Source organism: Poeciliopsis prolifica, unplaced genomic scaffold (genome assembly GCF_027474105.1).
Source record: "Poeciliopsis prolifica strain line A6 unplaced genomic scaffold, Auburn_PproV2 SCAFFOLD016, whole genome shotgun sequence".
Lineage (NCBI taxonomy): Eukaryota > Metazoa > Chordata > Actinopteri > Cyprinodontiformes > Poeciliidae > Poeciliopsis > Poeciliopsis prolifica.
The window spans coordinates 7305502-7326075 of NW_026562391.1; positions in this window are offsets into that span (position 1 = coordinate 7305502).

Genomic DNA, 20574 nt, shown 5'->3' on the forward strand with positions numbered 1-20574 from the left:
CGTGAGGCGGCGGTTGCTCGTACCCCGCGGTGGCAATAGGCCGGAGCGGCGCTTGGCTGCGAGGGCCGTTCGAGGCTGCTTGCAGCTTTAATTAGGCCCGAGCAGCTAAGCGCTGCGAAGGCCTATTGTTTTCCTATTGTTTATTATTATTAGGCCCGAGCAGCTAAGCGCTGCGAAGGCCTATTGTTTCTGTACTGTTTCTTATTATTATTATTATTCTTCCACCCAAATGAATTGGCTTTTTGAGGGCTTTATCATATTCAAAAACTCACCAAACTTGGCGGACGCGTAAAGGGAGTTTCAAAATTTGTATTTTAAGGTCATTGCAAAAATCCCATAAGAAATGACTCAATAGCGCCACCTAGAAATTTTCAAAGGACCCTTTGCTATTCACTTACTTTATCCTAGAGACATGAAATTTGGTACTCTTCTAGAGCTCCCCAGGACGCTCAAAATTTACAATTAATGTCATAGTGCAAGTATCACAGGAAGTCGGCCATTTTGGATTGAAGGTCCAATTTTGAGGCCATTTTTGCCGTTTACAGCCTTCGTATTTGATCGAACTCCTCCTAGGGATTTCGATTGATCGGCTTCAAATTCGGTCAGTCTGTTCATAAGGCATGTCCCATCTAAAGTTATCAAAACTGTGAGTTTTTGAGTATGCTGAAGGGGGTTTAGCAGGGGTCAAAGTTCACCTACTCGCCATAAAAACATAAACTGTTATATCTCCTACACAGAAACTCACAGAGGCACCAGAGTTACTGTGATTAATCATCATTGGCTGCCTACAATACCCTGTGGTCGAATGATGACATCACTTAGACCACGCCCCCTGAGAACAGGAAGTGTCATGTTTTACTGAGAACGGTCGCTATCTGACCCCTTTGACCTCATCAACATGAAACTGTGCCAAGACACAGAGAACATGTTGGTGTGTTGACGATTCCAACCCCGACCAGCTTTGATGGAGCAGATGGGCGTGGCGGCGTGGCGAAGTGACCTGTAACGCCATCGCCATACGTTTGGCTCTCAATTCCACATTTTCAGGCCCAGCTGCTCCAAACTCACAAGGATGGTCCCTCATCTACTCCCCTACAGGAATCCATCACAATATTTGGTGGGCGTGGCCTAATTTTTATAGCGCCCCCTAGAAAACTTTAAATGATCAGCCCCAAGCCATGCTTTAACCTACAATTACGAAACTTTGTACACATTTGTATCATGTCAGGACTTAAAAGAAAGTCTCTTGGAGCCATGGTCTAAACCCCACAGGAAGTCAGCCATTTTGGATTGAAGTTCAGATTTTGACCCCATTTTTGCCGTTTACAGCCTTCCTATTTGATCGAACTCCTCCTAGAGATTTCGATTGATCGGCTTCAAACTCGGTCAGTCTGTTCATAAGGCATGTCCCATCTAAAGTTATCAAAACGGTGAGTTTTTGAGAATGCTGAAGGGGGGTTAGCAGGGGTCAAAGTTCACCTACACGCCATAAAAACATAAACTGCTATATCTCCTACACAGAAACTCACAGAGGCACCAAAGTTTCTGGGATTGATCATCATCGGGTGTCCTACAATACCCTATGGTCAAATGATGACATCACTTAGGCCACGCCCCTGAGAACAGGAAGTGTAATGTTTTACTGTCAATGGTCGCTATCTGACCCCTTTGACCTCATCAACATGAAACTGTGCCCAGACACAGAAGACATGTTGGTGTGTTAAGGATTCCAACCCCGACCAGCTTCGATGGAGCAGCTGGGCGTGGCGGCGTGGCGAAGTTACCTGTAACGCCATCGCCATACGTTTGGCTCTCAATTCCACATTTTTGGGCACAGGTGCTCCAAACTCACAAGGATGGATCTTCATCCACTCCTCTACAGGAATGCATCACAATATTTGTAGGGTGTGGCCTAATTTCTCTATAGCGCCCCCTAGAACATTTTAAATGATCAGCCCCAAGCCATGCTTTAACCTACAATTACGAAACTTTGTACACGTGTGTACCATGTCAGGACTTACAAAAAAGTCTCTTGGAGCCATGGTCTAAACCCCAGAGGAAGTCGGCCATTTTAGATTGAAGTTCACATTTTGATCCCATTTTTGGCGTTTATAAACCATTTCAGTAATTCGCCACTTGGGGTCAGTATTGCTCCACAAATGAAACAGCAGATAAACAGGATGAAGAACAATATCAGTATTTCGCCAGTAGGTGTCAGTGTTCCTCCACCAATGACAAACAGATCCACGGGCGGATGGGCGTGAAAACTTTGTGAGAGCGTTGCCATGTCATTTCTAAAAGGATAGAAATGTCTCAGATAATTTTTGTTGAATTAAATCATGCAGTAAATGTAGCGTTTTCTTACTTCTTACAAACCATTTCGGTAATTCGCCACTCTAAGTATTACTCCAACAATGAAATAGAGTGCTTTAGAAACACAGCTGAAAATGATGAAAAATGACGAACTGTAGTACTTCGCCATGTGCATATGATCGGCTGTAAATGACACGTGGATCATCCGACTGACGCCAAATTGGATACGTATGACCTTTGTTGACATCTAAAGAGAACAACAGCATTGAAATATATTTTGACTACACTGCGCGTCCTACATTAATGCGCCAGCTATATTTCCTCGCTAAACCAATGAATCTGCACCACATTTTTTGCATCGTCAAGGAGCGACTCCGAACGCATCAGTGCGTACCGCCTGGTGGACGGGCGCGGAAACTGCGCAACAACTTCTGTCTTAGCACGTGGCCAGCGTTGATGGAAACTGAGCAACAGCTTCCGCGGTGCGGGCGCAGGCGCTGAAAACTGCGTGAGAGCTTCTGTGGTGGCTGGCGTGAGGCGGCGGTTGCTCGTACCCCGCGGTGGCAATAGGCCGGAGCGGCGCTTGGCTGCGAGGGCCGTTCGAGGCTGCTTGCAGCTTTAATTATTATTATTCTTCCACCCAAATGAATTGGCTTTTTGGGGGCTTTATCATATTCAAAAACTCACCAAACTTGGCAGAGGCCTTAAGCCTGTTTAAAATTTACGTATTTTAAAGTCGTAGCAAAAATTGCAACAGAAATGTCTCTACGGCGCCACCTAGAAATTGGAAAAACACCCTTTTTTACCCTCTGCTATTCACTTACTTTATCGTAGACACATGAAATTTGGTACACTTGTAGAACTCCCCAAGACGCTCAAAATTTACAATTAATGTCATAGTGCAAGTATCACAGGAAGTCAGCCATTTTTGATTGAAGTTCCCATTTTGACCCCATTTTTGCCGATTTTTGCCGTTTACAGCCTTTGTATTTGATCTATCTCCTCCTAGGGATTTTGATTGATCGACTTCAAACTCGGTCAGTCTGTTCATAAGGCATGTCCCATCTAAAGTTATCTAAACGGTGAGTTTTTGAGTATGCTGAAGGGGGGTTAGCAGGGGTCAAAGTTCACCTACTCGCCATAAAAAAATAAACTGCTATATCTCTTACACTGAAACTCACAGAAGCATCAAAGTTTCTGTGATTGATCATCATCGGGTCTTCTACAATACCCTATGGTCGAATGATGACATCACTTAGGCCACGCCCCTTGAGAACAGGAAGTGTAATGTTTTACTGTGAACTGTCGCTATCTGACCCCTTTGACCTCATCAACATGAAACTGTGCCCAGACACAGAGAACATGTTGGTGTATTGAGGATTCCAACCCCGACCAGCTTCGATGGAGCAGGTGGGCGTGGTGGCGTGGCGAAGTCACCTGTAACGCCATCGCCATACGTTTGGCTCTCAATTCCACATTTTCGGGCCCAGCTGCTGCAAACTCATAAGGATGGACCCTCATCCACTCCCCAACAGGAATCCATCACAATATTTGGTGGGCGTAGCCTAATTTCTCTATAGCGCCCCCTAGAAAACTTTAAATGATCAGCCCCAAGCCATGCTTTAACCTACAAATACGAAACTTTGTACACATGTGTACCTTGTCAGGACGTACAAAAAAGTCTCTTGGAGCCATTGTCTAAACCCCACAGGAAGTCAGCCATTTTGGATTCAAGTTCGGTTTTTGACCCCATTTTTGCAGTTTACAGCCTTCATATTTGATCTATCTCCTCCTAGGGATTTCGATTTATCGGCTTCAAACTCGGTCAGTCTGTTCATAAGGCATGTCTCATCTAAAGTTATCTAAACGGTGAGTTTTTGAGTATGCTGAAGGGGGTTAGCAGGGGTCAAAGTTCACCTACTCGCCATAAAAACATAAACTGCTATATCTCCTACACAGAAACTCACAGAGGCACCAAAGTTTCTGTGATTGATCATCATCGGGTCTCCTACATTACCCTATGGTCGAATGATGACATCACTTAGGCCACGCCCCCTGAGAACAGGAAGTGTAATGTTTTACTGTGAACGTTCGCTATCCGACCCCTTTGACCTCATCAACATGAAACTGTGCCCAGACACCGAAGACATGTTGGTGTATTGAGGATTCCAACCCCGACCAGCTACGATAGAGCAGGTGGGCATGGCGGCGTGGCGAAGTTACCTGTAACGCCATCGCCATACGTTTGGCTCTCAATACCACATTTTCGGGCTCAGCTGCTGCAAACTCACAAGGATGAATATTTATCCACTCCCCGACTGGAATCCATCACAATATTTGTAGGGCGTGGCCTAATTTCTCTATAGCGCCCCCTAGAAAACAGCAGCCCATAGGTTATGTTGTTATTAATTATTTAAATATACATTATTATAACTTTTTATATATATAAGTTTATTTTGTGGGTTAAAGTACAAACATTCATTCATTTTTGCTAGAAATAATACAAACAAAGTCATTCAGCAAAACTTATGACACAGCGAAGTAAGAACACACTGGGGTCAGTGTTGATGGAGTACTACTGGCACCTTGTGGAGAAATACTGGTACTGCTAGTGCAATACCAGTATTGCGACAGCAGGAGGCAGTGGTACTCCATCAATGAGAAAACAGATCGACGCTACGTAATAACAGTCAGCCGGCGACAGCTGGAGCTGCAAAGTTTTCCTGAACATTTTGTTTGCTTTTTGGAGCCACAGAACTGGACTACGCTCAACATTTTGCTTGGATTTTGGAGTTGCAAATACGAACCACGCTTTGGAGCAAGAAGGCTCTGTTGGACCGGAGTTGGAGAAGTTTAATGGGCTCTTTGCACCTCAGCTTACACGTTCGGGAAACACTGCTGAAATGTTTTTCCAAGGTAACAATTAATAATGTACATCGATCCGAAACCCCAACAAGTAAGGCAAAGAAAGGTTTTAAGATGTTCGCCTCGTTATACATTCACAGATATGAAGGCGAGTTTTATTTTCTTTAAACTGCTAGCACAAGCCTGCTAGCTTTCTAGTAAAAATCTGCTATTTAATTATCTAAAGATTTCTCAGCCATTCTAACGGACACTGTTTGTGCCTTATTTTCAAGCATATTACGTGTGTTTATTGTTAACGACAATAAAGCAGCGGGGAGGGGGAGGGGAGCAGATTACAGTTCAGACTTTTTGCTTGAAGTATGACGAAGAAAAACGAGCACAGAGCTTACTCTGGTATCGGAGTTCTAGTTCAGCTGACTGTTCAGATTCAGAGTTATTACTTTTAGAAAAATATGGCCGTGTTGCTTAAGGTTTCTGTGTTATTTCGTTTTATTACTTTTGCATGCTTGTTGTGAATGGCTCATTAAGACGGTGTTTAGAGCGGTGTGTACGGCGTTAGCTTCAAGTGGTAGCTTTAACTTGTAGCAACGAATATTTACAAGCTGTCTTAATTGAGGGTGGCTTGGAAATCCATGAAAACTTAAACAAAGTACATAGTATTGTTTTATTTGTGTCTTAAGTACGACTTTGTCTTTTATAGCAGTCATAGTTTCTGAAAGTGGAAAAAAGAGCCGCATTCGGGTATACAGTTGTGACGTCAGCGCGGCAGGTGAAAAGAGCCCATTGCTGTTCGTTTACTTTAAACAGTCGTAACTCGGGGTGCGGTGAGTAATTTATTCCTTCCTGCTGGTTCTGGAAGCCGTCATGTTTGGAACAGTTATTCTGAGGAGGATGCTAACCCAATGCCTGAGGCCTGCAACGTTTTTAATGCTAACGAAGCGCTTTACTAATTCAATAAACTGAATAGTGTGTGTGATACATCCAGTTTCATAAATTCAGAGTTGTTTGTTATTATGTATAGAAGATGTTTAAAATGTCGTTTGAAAGAGCTCTGAGAAAATGCTAAGTATCTTTTTACAGATCCATTGGGGTTGTAATATTTAGTTGCAGCACTTCCTGTGATTAATACCTAATTAATGGATGGGATTCAGTCTGTGCTATTGTTCTAAAGTGCTGAAAGTTAACTGTGCTCTGTTATTGTGCATTGCCCTTGGTTTATTACTGAACAGTGCGGTTTATTAAACTGATACATCTTAACCTTCACCATTTTCCTGACTCATTTCACGATAACGTTAAAGTTGCACTGCATTTACATCTTAGTTGTAGTTAACATCAAGCATGTGGGTGTGGCTTAGTGTAAAACTTTCACTATTTACCATGAAACATCAACATTAAATGACTTCCAAATGCAAGATCACAGCTGCATCATCACACTTCCTCTGTCTTTCTAGAGAACAGCCCTGAACACATTTCCATGGTCACTTGATGACCTCACTGTAGCCCCGCCCTTTTAAGAGGCAGTCACATGTTTTTTCTGCTGTATGTTTTACTGTTATTCTATAATTTATATGGGTTTCATCATGTGAATACTGACTAAAAACGATAACATGATGAACTCTATGAATGCTGGCTGCTGACCGAACCGCATTGGGGTGTAGAAATGACGAAATGCATTACTTCGCCACGTGCATATGATCGGCTCTAAATGACACATGGATCATCCGACTGGCGCCAAATTGGATACGTATGACCTTTGTGACCTCTAAAGAGCAAAACAGCATTGAAATGTATTTTGACTCCACTACGCCCCTACATTAATCCGCCAGCTGTATTTCCTCGCTAAACCAATGAATCTATACCACATTTTTTTGCATCTTGAAGGATAGCCGCCGAACACATAGATGCGTACCGCCTGGAGGACGGGCGCGGAAACTGCGCAACAACTTCTGTCTTAGCACGTGCACAGCGTTGATGGAAACTGAGCAACTGCTTCCGCGGTGCGGGCGGAGGCGCTGAAAACTGCGTGAGAGCTTCTGTGGTGGCTGGCGTGAGGCGGCGGTTGCTCGTACCCCGCGGTGGCAATAGGCCGGAGCGGCGCTTGGCTGCGAGGGCCGTTCGAGGCTGCTTGCAGCTTTAATTATATTATTATTCTGCCCCCCTAAAGAGGGGCCTTTTTGGGGGCTTTATCATTTTCAAAAACTCACCAAACTTGGCGGACGCGTAAAGGGAGTTTCAAAATTTTGTATTTTAAGGTCTTTGCAAAAATCCCATAAAAAATGGCTCAATAGCGCCACCTACAAATTTTCAAAGGACCCTTTGCTATTCACTTAATTTATCCTAGAGACATGAAATTTGGTACACTTGTAGAGCTCCCCAAGATGCTCAAAATTTACAATTAATGTCATAGTGCAAGTATCACAGGAAGTCAGCCATTTTGGATTGAAGGTCCAATTTTGAGGCCATTTTTGCCGTTTACAGCCTCCGTATTTGATCGAACTCCTCCTAGGGATTTCGATTGATCGGCTTCAAACTCCGTCAGTCTGTTCATAAGGCATGTCCCATCTAAAGTTATCAAAACGGTGAGTTTTTGAGTATGCTGAAGGGGGGTTAGCAGGGGTCAAAGTTCACCTACTCGCCATAAAAAAATAAACTGCTATATCTCCTACACAGAAACTCACAGAGGCACCAAAGTTTCTGTGATTGATCATCATCGGGTCTACACAATACCCTATGGTCTAAGGATGACATCACGTAGGCCACGCCCCATGAGAACAGGAAGTGTAATGTTTTACTGTGGACGGTCGCTATCTGACCCCTTTGACCTCATCAACATGAAACTGTGCCCAGACACAGAAGACATGTTGGTGTGTTGACGATTACAACCCCGACCAGCTTCGATTGAGCAGCTGGGCGTGGCGGCGTGGCGAAGTGACCTGTAACGCCATCGCCATACGTTCTCTCAATTCCACATTTTTGGCCACAGCTGCTCCAAACTCACAAGGATGGATTATCATCCACTCCCCGACAGGAATCCATCACAATATTTGTAGGGTGTGGCCTAATTTATCTATAGCGCCCCCTAGAAAATTTTAAATGATCAGCCCCAAGCCATGCTTTAACCTACAATTACGAAACTTTGTACACGTGTGTACCATGTCAGGACTTACAAAAAAGTCTCTTGGAGCCATGGTCTAAACCCCACAGGAAGTCGGCCATTTTAGATTGAAGTTCAGATTTTGACTCCATTTTTGCCGTTTAAAGCCTCTGTATTTGATCGAACTCCTCCTAGGGATTTCGATTGATCGGCTTAAAACGGTCAGGTTCAGAATAAGGCATGTCCCATCTGAAGTTATCAAAACGGTGAGTTTTTGAGAATGCTGAAGGGGGGTTAGCAGGGGTCAAAGTTCACCTACTCGCCGTAAAAAAATAAACTGCTATATCTCCTACACAAAACTCACAGAGGCACCAAAGTTTCTGTGATTGATCATCATCGGGTGTCCTACAATACCCTATGTCGAATGATGACATCACTTAGGCCACGCCCCCTGAGAAAATGAAGTGTCATGTTTTACTTTGAATGGTCGCTATCTGACACCTTTGACCTCATCAACATGAAAATGAAACCCAGACACAGAAGACATGTTGGTGTGTTGAGGATTCCAACCCCGACCAGCTTCGATGGAGCAGCTGGGCGTGGCGGCGTGGCGAAGTGACCTGTAACGCCATCGCCATACGTTTGGCTCTCAATTCCACATTTTTGGGCGCAGCTTCTCCAAACTCACAAGGATGGATCTTCATCAACTCCCCGACAGGAATCCATCACAATATTTGTAGGGTGTGGCCTAATTTCTCTATAGCGCCCCCTAGAAAATTTTAAATGATCAGCCCCAAGCCATGCTTTAACCTACAATTACGAAACTTTGTACACATGTGTACCATGTCAGGACTTACAAAAAAGTCTCTTGGAGCCATGGTCTAAACCCCAGAGGAAGTCGGCCATTTTAGATTGAAGTTCAGATTTTGATCCCATTTTTGGCGTTTATAAACCATTTCAGTAATTTGCCACTTGGGGTCAGTATTGCTCCACAAATGAAACAGCAGATAAACAGGATGAAGAACAATATCAGTATTTTGCCAGTAGGTGTCAGTGTTCCTCCACCAATGACAAACAGATCCACGGGCGGATGGGCGCGAAAACTTTGTGAGAGCGTTGCCATGAAATTTCTAAAAGGATAGAAATGTCTCAGATAATTTTTGTGGAATTAAATCATGCAGTAAATGTAGCGTTTTCTTACTTCTTCCAAACCATTTCAGTAATTCGCCACTCTGAGTAAGTACTCCAACAATGAAATAGAGTGCTTTAGAAACACAGCTGAAAATGATGAAAAATGACGAACTGTAGTACTTCGCCATGTGCATACGATCGGCTGTAAATGACACGTGGATCATCCGACTGACGCCAAATTGGATAAGTATGACCTTTGTTGACCTCTAAAAAAACAACAGCATTGAAATATATTTTGACTCCACTGCGCGTCCTACATTAATCCGCCAGCTATATTTCCTCGCTAAACCAATGAATCTGCAACACATTTTTTGCATCGTCAAGGAGCGCCTCCGAACGCATCAGTGCGTACCGCCTGGTGGACGGGCGCGGAAACTGCGCAACAACTTCTGTCTTAGCACGTGGCCAGCGTTGATGGAAACTGAGCAACAGCTTCCGCGGTGGGCGGAAGAGCTGAAAACTGCGTGAGAGCTTCTGTGGTGGCTGGCGTGAGGCGCCGGTTGCTAGTACCCCGCGGTGGCAATAGGCCGGAGCGGCGCTTGGCTGCGAGGGCCGTTCGAGGCTGCTTGCAGCTTTAATTATTATTATTATTCTGCCCCCCTAAAGAGGGGCCTTTTTGGGGGCTTTATCATATTCAAAAACTCACCAAACTTGGCGGACGCGTAAAGGGAGTTTCAAAATTTTGTATTTTAAGGTCATCACAAAAATCCCATAAGAAATGGCTCAATAGCGCCACCTAGAAATTTTCAAAGGACCCTTTGCTATTCACTTACTTCATCGTAGAGACATGAAATTTGGTACACTTGTAGAGCTCCCCAAGATGCTCAAAATTTACAATTAATGTCATAGTGCAAGTATCACAGGAAGTCGGCCATTTTGGATTGAAGTTCAAATTTTGACCCCATTTTTGCCATTTACAGCCTTGGTATTTGATCGAACTCCTCCTAGGGATTTCGATTGATCGGCTTGAAACTCGGTCAGTCTGTTCATAAGGCATGTCCCATCTAAAGTTATCAAAACGGTGAGTTTTTGAGAATGCTGAAGGGGGGTTAGCAGGGGTCAAAGTTCACCTACACGCCATAAAAACATAAACTGCTAAATCTCCTACACAGAAACTCACAGAGGCACCAAAGTTACTGTGATTGATCATCATCGGCTGCCCGACAATACCCTATGGTCGAATGATGACATCACTTAGGCCACGCCCCCTGAGAATAGGAAGTGTAATGTTTTACTGTGAACTTTCACTATCTGACCCCTTTGACCTCATCAACATGAAACTGTGCCCAGACACAGAAGACATGTTGGTGTATTGAGGATTCCAACCCCGACCAGATTCGATGGAGCAGGTGGGCGTGGCGGCGTGGCGAAGTGACCTGTAACGCCATCGCCATACGTTTTGCTCTTAATTCCACAGTTTCGGTCCCAGCTGCTCCAAACTCACAAGGATGGATCCTCATCCACTCCCCGACAGGAATCCATCACAATATTTGGTGGGCGTGGCCTAATTTCTCTATAGCGCCCCCTAGAAAACTTTAAATGATCAGCCCCAAGCCATGCTTTAACCTACAATTACAAAACGTTGTACACATGTGTACCTTGTCAGGACTTACAAAAAAGTCTCTTGGAGCCATGGTCTAAACCCCACAGGAAGTCGGCCATTTTAGATTGAAGTTCAGATTTTGACCCCATTTTTGCCATTTACAGCCTCCGTATTTGATCGAACTCCTCCTAGGGATTTCGATTGATCGGCTTCAAACTCGGTCAGTCTGTTCATAAGGCATGTCCCATCTAAAGTTATCAAAACGATGAGTTTTTGAGAATGCTGAAGGGGGGTTAGCAGGGGTCAAAGTTCACCTACTCGCCATAAAAACATAAACTACTATATTTCCTACACAGAAACTCACAGAGGGACCAAAGTTACTGTGATTGATCATCATCAGCTGGCCGACAATACCCTATGGTCGAATGATGACATCACTTAGGCCACGCCCCCTGAGAACAGGAAGTGTAATGTTTTACTGTGAACTGTCAATATCTGACCCCTTTGACCTCATCTACATGAAACTATGTCCAGACACAGAAAACATGTTGGTGTATTGAGGATTCCAACCCCGACCAGCTACGATGGAGGAGGTGGGTGTGGCGGCGTGGCGAAGTGACCTGTAACGCCATCGCCATAAGTTTGGCTATCAATTCCACATTTTCGGGCCCAGCTGCTCCAAACTCACAAGGATGGACCCTCATCCACTCCTCGACAGGAATCCATCACAATATTTGGTGGGCGTGGCTTAATTTCTCTATAGCGCCCCCTAGAAAATTTTAAATGATCAGCCCCAAGCCATGCTTTAACCTACAATTACGAAACTTTGTACACATGTGTACCATGTCAGGACTTACAAAAAAGTCTCTTGGAGCCATGGTCTAAACCCCAGAGGAAGTCGGCCATTTTAGATTGAAGTTCAGATTTTGACCCCATTTTTGGCGTTTATAAACCATTTCAGTAATTCGCCACTTGGGATCAGTATTGCTCCACAAATGAAACAGCAGATAAACAGGATGAAGAACAATATCAGTATTTCGCCAGTAGGTGTCAGTGTTCCTCCACCAATGACAGGTCCACGGGCGGATGGGCGCGAAAACTTTGTGAGAGCGTTGCCGTGAGATTTCTAAAAGGATATAAATGTCTCAGATAATTTTTGTTGAATTAAATCATGCAGTAAATGTAGCGTTTTCTTACTTCTTACAAACCATTTCAGTAATTCGCCACTCTGAGTAAGTATTACTCCAACAATGAAATAGAGTGCTTTAGAAACACAGCTGAAGATGATGAACAATGACGAACTGCAGTACTTCGCCATGCGCATATGATCGGCTGTAAATGACACGTGGATAATCCTACTGGCGCAAAATTGGATACGTATGACCTTTGTTGACCTCTACAGAGCAAAACAGCATTTAAATGTATTTTGACTCCACTGCGCCCCCTACATTAATCCGCCAGCTATATTTCCTCGCTAAACCAATGAATCTATACCACATTTTTTTGCATCGTGAAGGATAGCCGCCGAACGCATCAATGCATACCGCTTGGTGGACGGGCGCGGAAACTGCGCAACAACTTCTGTGTTGGAACATGGGCAGCCTTGATGGAAACTGAGCAACAGCTTCCGTGGTGCGGGCGGAGGCGCTAAAAACTGCGTGACAGCTTCTGGTGGCTGGCGTGAGGCGGAGGTTGCTCGTGCCCCGCGGTGGCAATAGGCCGGAGCGGCGCTTGGCTGCGAGGGCCGTTCGAGGCTGCTTGCAGCTTTAATTATTATTCTGCCCCCCTACAGAGGGGCCTTTTTGGGGCTTTATCATTTTCAAAAACTCACCAAACTTGGCGGACGCGTAAAGGGAGTTTCAAAATTTTGTATTTTAAGGTCACTGCAAAAATCCCATAAAAAATGGCTCAATAGCGCCACCTACAAATTTTCAAAGGACCCTTTGCTATTCACTTACTTTATCCTACAGACATGAAATTTGGTACACTTGTAGAGCTCCCCAAGATGCTCAAAATTTACAATTAATGTCATAGTGCAAGTATCACAGGAAGTCAGACATTTTGGATTGAAGGTCCAATTTTGGGGCCATTTTTGCCGTTTACAGCCTTCGTATTTGATCGAACTTCTCCTAGGGATTTCGATTGATCGGCTTCAAACTCGGTCAGTCTGTTCATAAGGCATGTCCCATCTAAAGTTATCAAAACGGTGAGTTTTTGAGTATGCTGAAGGGGGGTTAGCAGGGGTCAAAGTTCACCTACTCGCCATAAAAAAATAAACTGCTATATCTCCTACACAGAAACTCACAGAGGCACCAAAGTTTCTGTGATTGATCATTATCGGGTCTCCTACAATACCCTATGGTCGAATGATGACATCACTTAGGCCACGCCCCATGAGACAGGAAGTGTCATGTTTTACTGTGGACGGTCGCTATCTGACCCCTTTGACCTCATCAACATGAAACTGTGCCCAGACACAGAAGACATGTTGGTGTGTTGAGGATTCCAACCACGACCAGATTCGATGGAGCAGGTGGGCGTGGCGGCGTGGCAAAGTGACCTCTAACGCCATGGCCATACGTTTGGCTCTCAATTCCACATTTTCGGGCACAGCTGCTCCAAACTCACAAGGATGGATCGCCATCAACTCCCCGACAGGAATCCATCACAATATTTGTGGGGCGTGGCCTAATTTCTCTATAGCGCCCCCTAGAAAACTTTAAATGATCAGCCCCAGGCCATGCTTTAACCTACAATTACGAAACGTTGTACACATGTGTACGTTGTCAGGACTTACAAAAAAGTCTCTTGGAGCCATGGTCTAAACCCCACAGGAAGTCGGCCATTTTAGATTGAAGTTCAGATTTTGACCCCATTTTTGCCGTTTACAGCCTTCCTATTTGATCGAACTCCTCCTAGGGATTTTGATTGATCGTCTTCAAACTCGGTCAGTCCGTTAATAAGGCATGTCCCATCTAAAGTTATCAAAACGGTGAGTTTTTGAGAACGCTGAAGGGGGGTTAGCAGGGGTCAAAGTTCACCTACTCCCCATAAAAAATAAACTGCTATATCTCCTACACAGAAACTCACAGAGGAACCAAAGTTTGAGTGATTGATCATCATCGGGTCTCCTAGAATACCCTATGGTCGAATGATGACATCACTTAGGCCACGCCCCCTGAGAACAGGAAGTGTAATGTTTTACTGTGAACGTTCGCTATCTGACCCCTTTGACCTCATCAACATGAAACTGTGCCCAGACACAGAAGACATGTTGGTGTATTGAGGATTCCAACCCCGACCAGCTACGATAGAGCAGGTGGGCATGGCGGCGTGGCGAAGTTACCTGTAACGCCATCGCCATACGTTTGGCTCTCAATACCACATTTTCGGGCTCAGCTGCTGCAAACTCACAAGGATGAATATTTATCCACTCCCCGACTAGAATCCATCACAATATTTGTAGGGCGTGGCCTAATTTCTCTATACCGCCCCCTAGAAAACAGCAGCCCATAGGTTATGTTGTTATTAATTATTTAAATATACATTATTATAACTTTTTATATATATATATAAGTTTTTTTTGTGGGTTAAAGTACAAACATTCATTCATTTTTGCTAGAAATAATACAAACAAAGTGATTCAGCAAAACGTATGACACAGCGAAGTAAGAACACACTGGGGTCAGTGTTGATGGAGTACGACTGGCACCTTGTGGCGATATACTGGTACTGCTAGTGCAATACCAGTATTGCCCCAGCAGGAGGCAGTGGTACTCCATCAATGAGAAAACAGATCGACGCTACGTAATAACAGTCAGCCGGCGACAGCTGGAGCTGCGAAGTTTTCCTGAACATTTTGCCTGCTTTTTGGAGCCACAGAACTGGACTATGCTCAACATTTTGCTTGGATTTTGGAGTTGCAAATCCGAACCACGCTTTTGAGCAAGAAGGCTCTGTTGGACCGGAGTTGGAGAAGTTTAAACTGAGCAACAGCTTCCGCGGTGCGGGCGGAGGCGCTGAAAACTGCGTGAGAGCTTCTGTGGTGGCTGGCGTGAGGCGGCGGTTGCTCGTACCCCGCGGTGGCAATAGGCCGGAGCGGCGCTTGGCTGCGAGGGCCGTTCGAGGCTGCTTGCAGCTTTAATATTTATTTTCTATTTTCATAAGTATTTATTCCCTTCAAGACTATATTTAACAGCTGCAATAACAGAACTGCGTCTTACACTTCACATAAAAACAAAACGACGTCTGCAGTAATAAGATTATATGCAAATCTGAATATTATATTTGTAATAAACAGGAATAAGTCTTTTAGAACTGCTAAGGGTGGAATGCTACACTATCTCTCAATATTCCAGCTGACTGTAGAGGGAAGTGAAAGCTCTGTGGTACAACATGCTGACAGCTGGCAGGAAGACATTCCCCAGAACATTGATAATCTCTTGCTCAAACAAGGCTCCACCTTTCTCCCAGCACGCCTGCTTGTCACCTTGAGCAGATGTTAGCTTCCCTGTTCTCATTAATCTGTCCGGTGTTACAGTCATGGTTTTAACTTTGGAAAGGCAGGGGAAAGAAAAGTCAGGAGGAAAAAGTCTCAGATTTACTTTTTTTTTTTTTTTTTTTTTGCTTTCACATTAAATAATACTGGATGAATAAGTAAATATAATACTTAAATGTCAGATTAACATATAAACCAATGCAGTATCTTTGCATGTAAAAGTAAGAACCTTTGCTAAATGTACACTACATGTTTCTGACCTGTGCATGTTTTGACCAGCGTTTGGACTCAGGATCTTTGAGAATACTCAAGTAAATACAAATAGCTCTGCAGCACAGCCAGATTGATCCACAGACCTGAAATGCTTTCTCTGCCTTGGCAACAACACACACACACTTTCATAAATAGTGGCACAGGTGCATTTCAGAAAATCAGAATATCATTGAACAGTTTATATATTACGGTCACTAAATTCAAGCTGTTAAAGTAATCTTAAAGAGTCATCACAAACAGAATAATTTACTATGGTTGTTTTTGTCTGTTTAGTTCGATGAGTATTCCTTGTAGCTAATAAAAGAGGACATTTAATTTGACTTCATCCTTTAGTACACACCCTTAATGCAGAAATCTTTCAAACAGTGTTTGTGAATTCAATTTTAAATTGTTACTGATTTTATGCTCTGAAATTGCATAATTTACAGAAATCACAAAAGATACATTTTAAACATGGAACACTGCATATCTATGTACTTAAAAAATAAATTAATACCAAATTTCAATTATTTTTATGTTTCTATTTTGAGTCTGAAACTTTCTAAAATTGATTAAGTAGCAGTTTTTTGAAAACAAGTGGCTTAAATCTGGTTTTCTAAAAATTGAAATGAGATCCACGCAAAGCATTGCAGATTTAAAATCACAATTGCTGAACTATTTTTACAGTTTTGCAAGGATCTGTTGGTTGATGCTTTCCATGTGACAGTCTGTCATTTTGCATGAGTAAACTTGTATCTGCAAGTAATAACTTGGCACGTGACGAGTGAAGGTTGCAAAAAAGGGAGGAATATTTTATATCATCCTATAAAAACAGCAACTCTGCTCTCCTAGAAAATACACTTATGATTAAGCATAATCTTAAGAGCACAAGTCCACAGTTACACAAGACTTAAGTGTCTGGTTTTCAAGAAATATTCTGAAATACGATTATAGCACCATATAGTTTAGTAGGATTTTTTTTACATATATAAAACTTAGCTTCTTTACGTCATCCCCAAAAGGTCACATTATGCACACTCACTTTAGGAATCTGGCAGTATTCCTAAAGTGTATACACAGTATACACTCTTAATTGTGTGTTTTTCATGCAGCTGGTATTATGGTTTATAAATTTACCTCACTAAAATTCCAGATTCAAAATGTCCTATTGTTAGAATAGGAGGGAGGAAAGCGGGGAGATTGGACAGGATTGGATTTAGAACAGCAATCCAGTAGATTATTGGATAATGAGAGGTGAGTGCAAAGTCATGAGGTTACAGAATAATCCATCTCAGTGTTGACTGCAAAATAGGTAGGACAAAAAAAAAAAAAAAAAAACAGAAATGGTGGAATAGTAGACTGGTTCATATTAAATTAAAAACTAAAATTCAGAGTCAAATTCAGGACAAATCGCCTTTGTATTCCATGGTCTGGGTGTCTTAAGCCTTCACCTTGGTCAGTGCTTATTACTTTCTGATTAGTCATAAACAAGACACTACATGTTTGACAAAATTATTATTCATTTTCATAACCATGAAAGTATAGTTTAAACTGTATGTGTGTAGCTTAAACTATATGCATATTTTGGTGAAGCAACATTTACTGGACATGTATTTGTTTTTTTTCCCAGAATAACTTCATTTTATCTTTGAAAATGGCTTCCAGTGCGGCCATGTGCTGCCCGGTGCTGGGTCCACCCTTGACACCACAGCTGTCTCAGCTTCAACCTCTAGTCTTGGCCATTTACTGCATGTCTCTTTCTGCCCCCTTTCCTGTTGAGCAACTGTCATAAAAAGTAGAAGAAAAAACGAGCCTTCTCTGGTTCTGACAGGTCCGTAGTGATTTTATCCAGAATTTCACTCTCCTTCAGCAGCTGAGTTAGGCTATTTTAAAAAAAGGCACTCAGTCTACAAAAAAAAAAAAAATGCATGAGATATTGCCTTTATCTGGCAATATGGAGGTATTTATTGCAGTACCTCCAAACAATAAAATATAATATTGATGTAGAATGAGCCAGTATTTTGATTTAGACCTTTCATTGACGGCTGCATCTCAAAACTGTCTGAATTTTCAAATAAAGTACAAAATTAAGAATCTTTATCCAAAATAATTCATGTTTTTCAGATTTTCTAAATTGTTTATAAAGTTGTATGGAACTCTCTCGTACCTTTAATTAAGCCATTCCATAGTTAATCATGAGGAGTCCCTGACTGAACATGCACCATGCATTCAAAACAACTTTGAATCCTCCAACTGATAATGCTGCTGGACTCTTCTTTCAAACTCCATCCGTTTCTCTTGAAAGGCTTCTGTTGGAGTAAACTCCAGACAGAAAGATTTGTTTCAAGCACTGGTGGTTTCAGCAACTTTGAGTTTCCTTGTCCTTCTCCAACATTTTTTTTCCCTAAAATTACCATGACGTCCTGTAACTCCTGATTGAACAATCAGATTATGTTCTCCTTGACGTCTGAGAATCAAGCATATTTTAACCCTAACCCTAACCCTAGACATGCTAGTCACTAGTTGCACAATTGCTGACGCAATTTGAGTAATCTTCTTCTCATTTGTCAGAACCAGCCGTTCAGTTCCTGGCTCTGCCTATCATTAACCAAACCAATCGCTGACTGAAATTGAAACAGCCTCCTATGATAAGTCTGTAGCCACCGGTGACAGTAAATAGTTTAAATTTTGACCCTCATGCAATATTGTAGCTAATGAGGAAATGTCAGGTTGCTCTGCTTCTCTGGATATAAGCCAGGTGGCTGCCAATCTGGTCAGTAATCAGTCAAAAGGTCTTTCAAAGTAAGGGTGAGCTAGAGGTTAACAGTTCAATGTGATAATAAGCCTAAATTTGCAAGACTAAAGGTGGGGGGAAAAGATACAACCAAAGAAAACCCTCTGCCTCAGTTTCTAAGGTAGAATTACTCAATATCATTCATTCATTTTTTATTTTATTATATACACGCCTCAGTTTGCAGCGTACCAAGCCTTCATGACCAGAAAGTAGTTACAAAATCTAAATTATCATTCAACTGTTACATAAAGAAAGAAGCACCCGTGAAAAATATGAAGAAAATGAATGACACTCATTTCTAGATAACGCTTTTATAAAATTGATACAAAAAAAAGATCCAATTAAGAATTTCTTCATTGTGTTAGCAAACCTTGACCAGCTACACACTTCAACAGCAGGTCAAGAGTGTACCACATACTGTAAATGTTTCCACTGTGCTTTTCTGCGAACTGATATCTATTTCTGTTGATAGTCAGGTGGAGCCTAGAAAGAAGTTGTAAAGCTTATTTCGAGTATTTTCATGCAATAATTATGCCTGCTGGGTAAACCAAAGAATGTAGAAACAGATAAGAAAAGAGGAATGGAGAAAATGAGAGGCAGAACGCACAGACAGAGCATATATATGTTAGTAATTTGCCTTGAACAGATAAATTATAGCTGCATGTCATGCTGTGGCGGAACAAAGACTTAAACCGTGTATCTGTTGGTGTCCTTGACAAAGCCAGAATTCGTTTGTACTGTTCAGAAAAGAGCAGTGAAAGCTATATTCTTTTATGTGTGAAGCAGCCGTAGTCCCTCTACCAAATGGATTCCTACCTTCGGAGTCACAAATGATAGCTTTTGGGAAAAAAGAGAAGAAATTTCAATAGACGTGTCTTCTGAGATAATCAGTAATTATCTCAAGTTCTGGCACAAAAGTGTGAACGAGGTCCGTGTGCATGATACAGCAGTCCAAACCAAATGTATGTTAGAGCTGGAAAACCACAAAATCTTCAAAATCAGAATCCATTGTTTATGTTATTGCAAAATCTACCTTTCTCAAACAAAAATAATCTTTTAATCCACCAAAACCAGATGTGCGTCCCCATTTCTAGATAACGCTTTTTTATAATCACATCATTTAAGAGTTTTCTCTGTAAAAATGACATCTCTCATAAATGATAGCTTATCAAAACCACTGAAATAAGGCAATAGTGAGTCCTTTTGCTATAAACATTATCTATGCAGGATATATTGTGAGTTATGTACAAGTACGCGAGTGAAAACGACAAAAACAATCTGAAACTGGTTTTAGGGGATGGAACAACCCAAACAATAGAGAAAGAGCTATAAGAGCTATCAGCCTTTGTAAGAAAGGTAGTTGAAATGGGGAGTCAACAGCCAGACCAGTGAGGCAACTACGGGTGTCTGATAAATGAGATGAAGTTTGACTGCAGATTTTGTCTGAATATTTTAACTTCTTTCCAGTCCATACAGGAACAGCTTAAGGTGACTTTTCAAGACCAAATAACATGTTGTAAGGAAACTCACTGCACACCTAATAATGGAGTTTGAATGGCATGAATTTACTATGCAAAAAAACTTGTAAAATCAAGTTAAGCCAGAGGATATCTTTCCAATTTGCACATAGTTTAAGGACTTAAAAAATGGTTACACCTATTAGTGGAATAAAAAAATGCCTAGAGTAAATTAAATCAGTTTAGGATCAAATAAAATAATATTTAGTGCTCACAAAGGAAGAGAAGAATAAAAAAAAGTTATCACAGTTTCCAAGGGAACAACACAGCAAGGAACACTTTAGCAGAGGCAGGAAGAGAAAAATTTCAAAGACTCTAGAAAGACAAGCTGTGAGAGGTGAATATGTGGACCCCACAACACCTAATCAATAACTTCTAAATAAAAAATACAACCGTGACATCTCTTCACAGGTACAGAGGGAAAGTTTGCAGACCAAGAAAAATCAACTTCTGCAAAAGAAACATCTTCAAATCAGAGTGAAATATGCTAAGAGATATCCTTGCCGT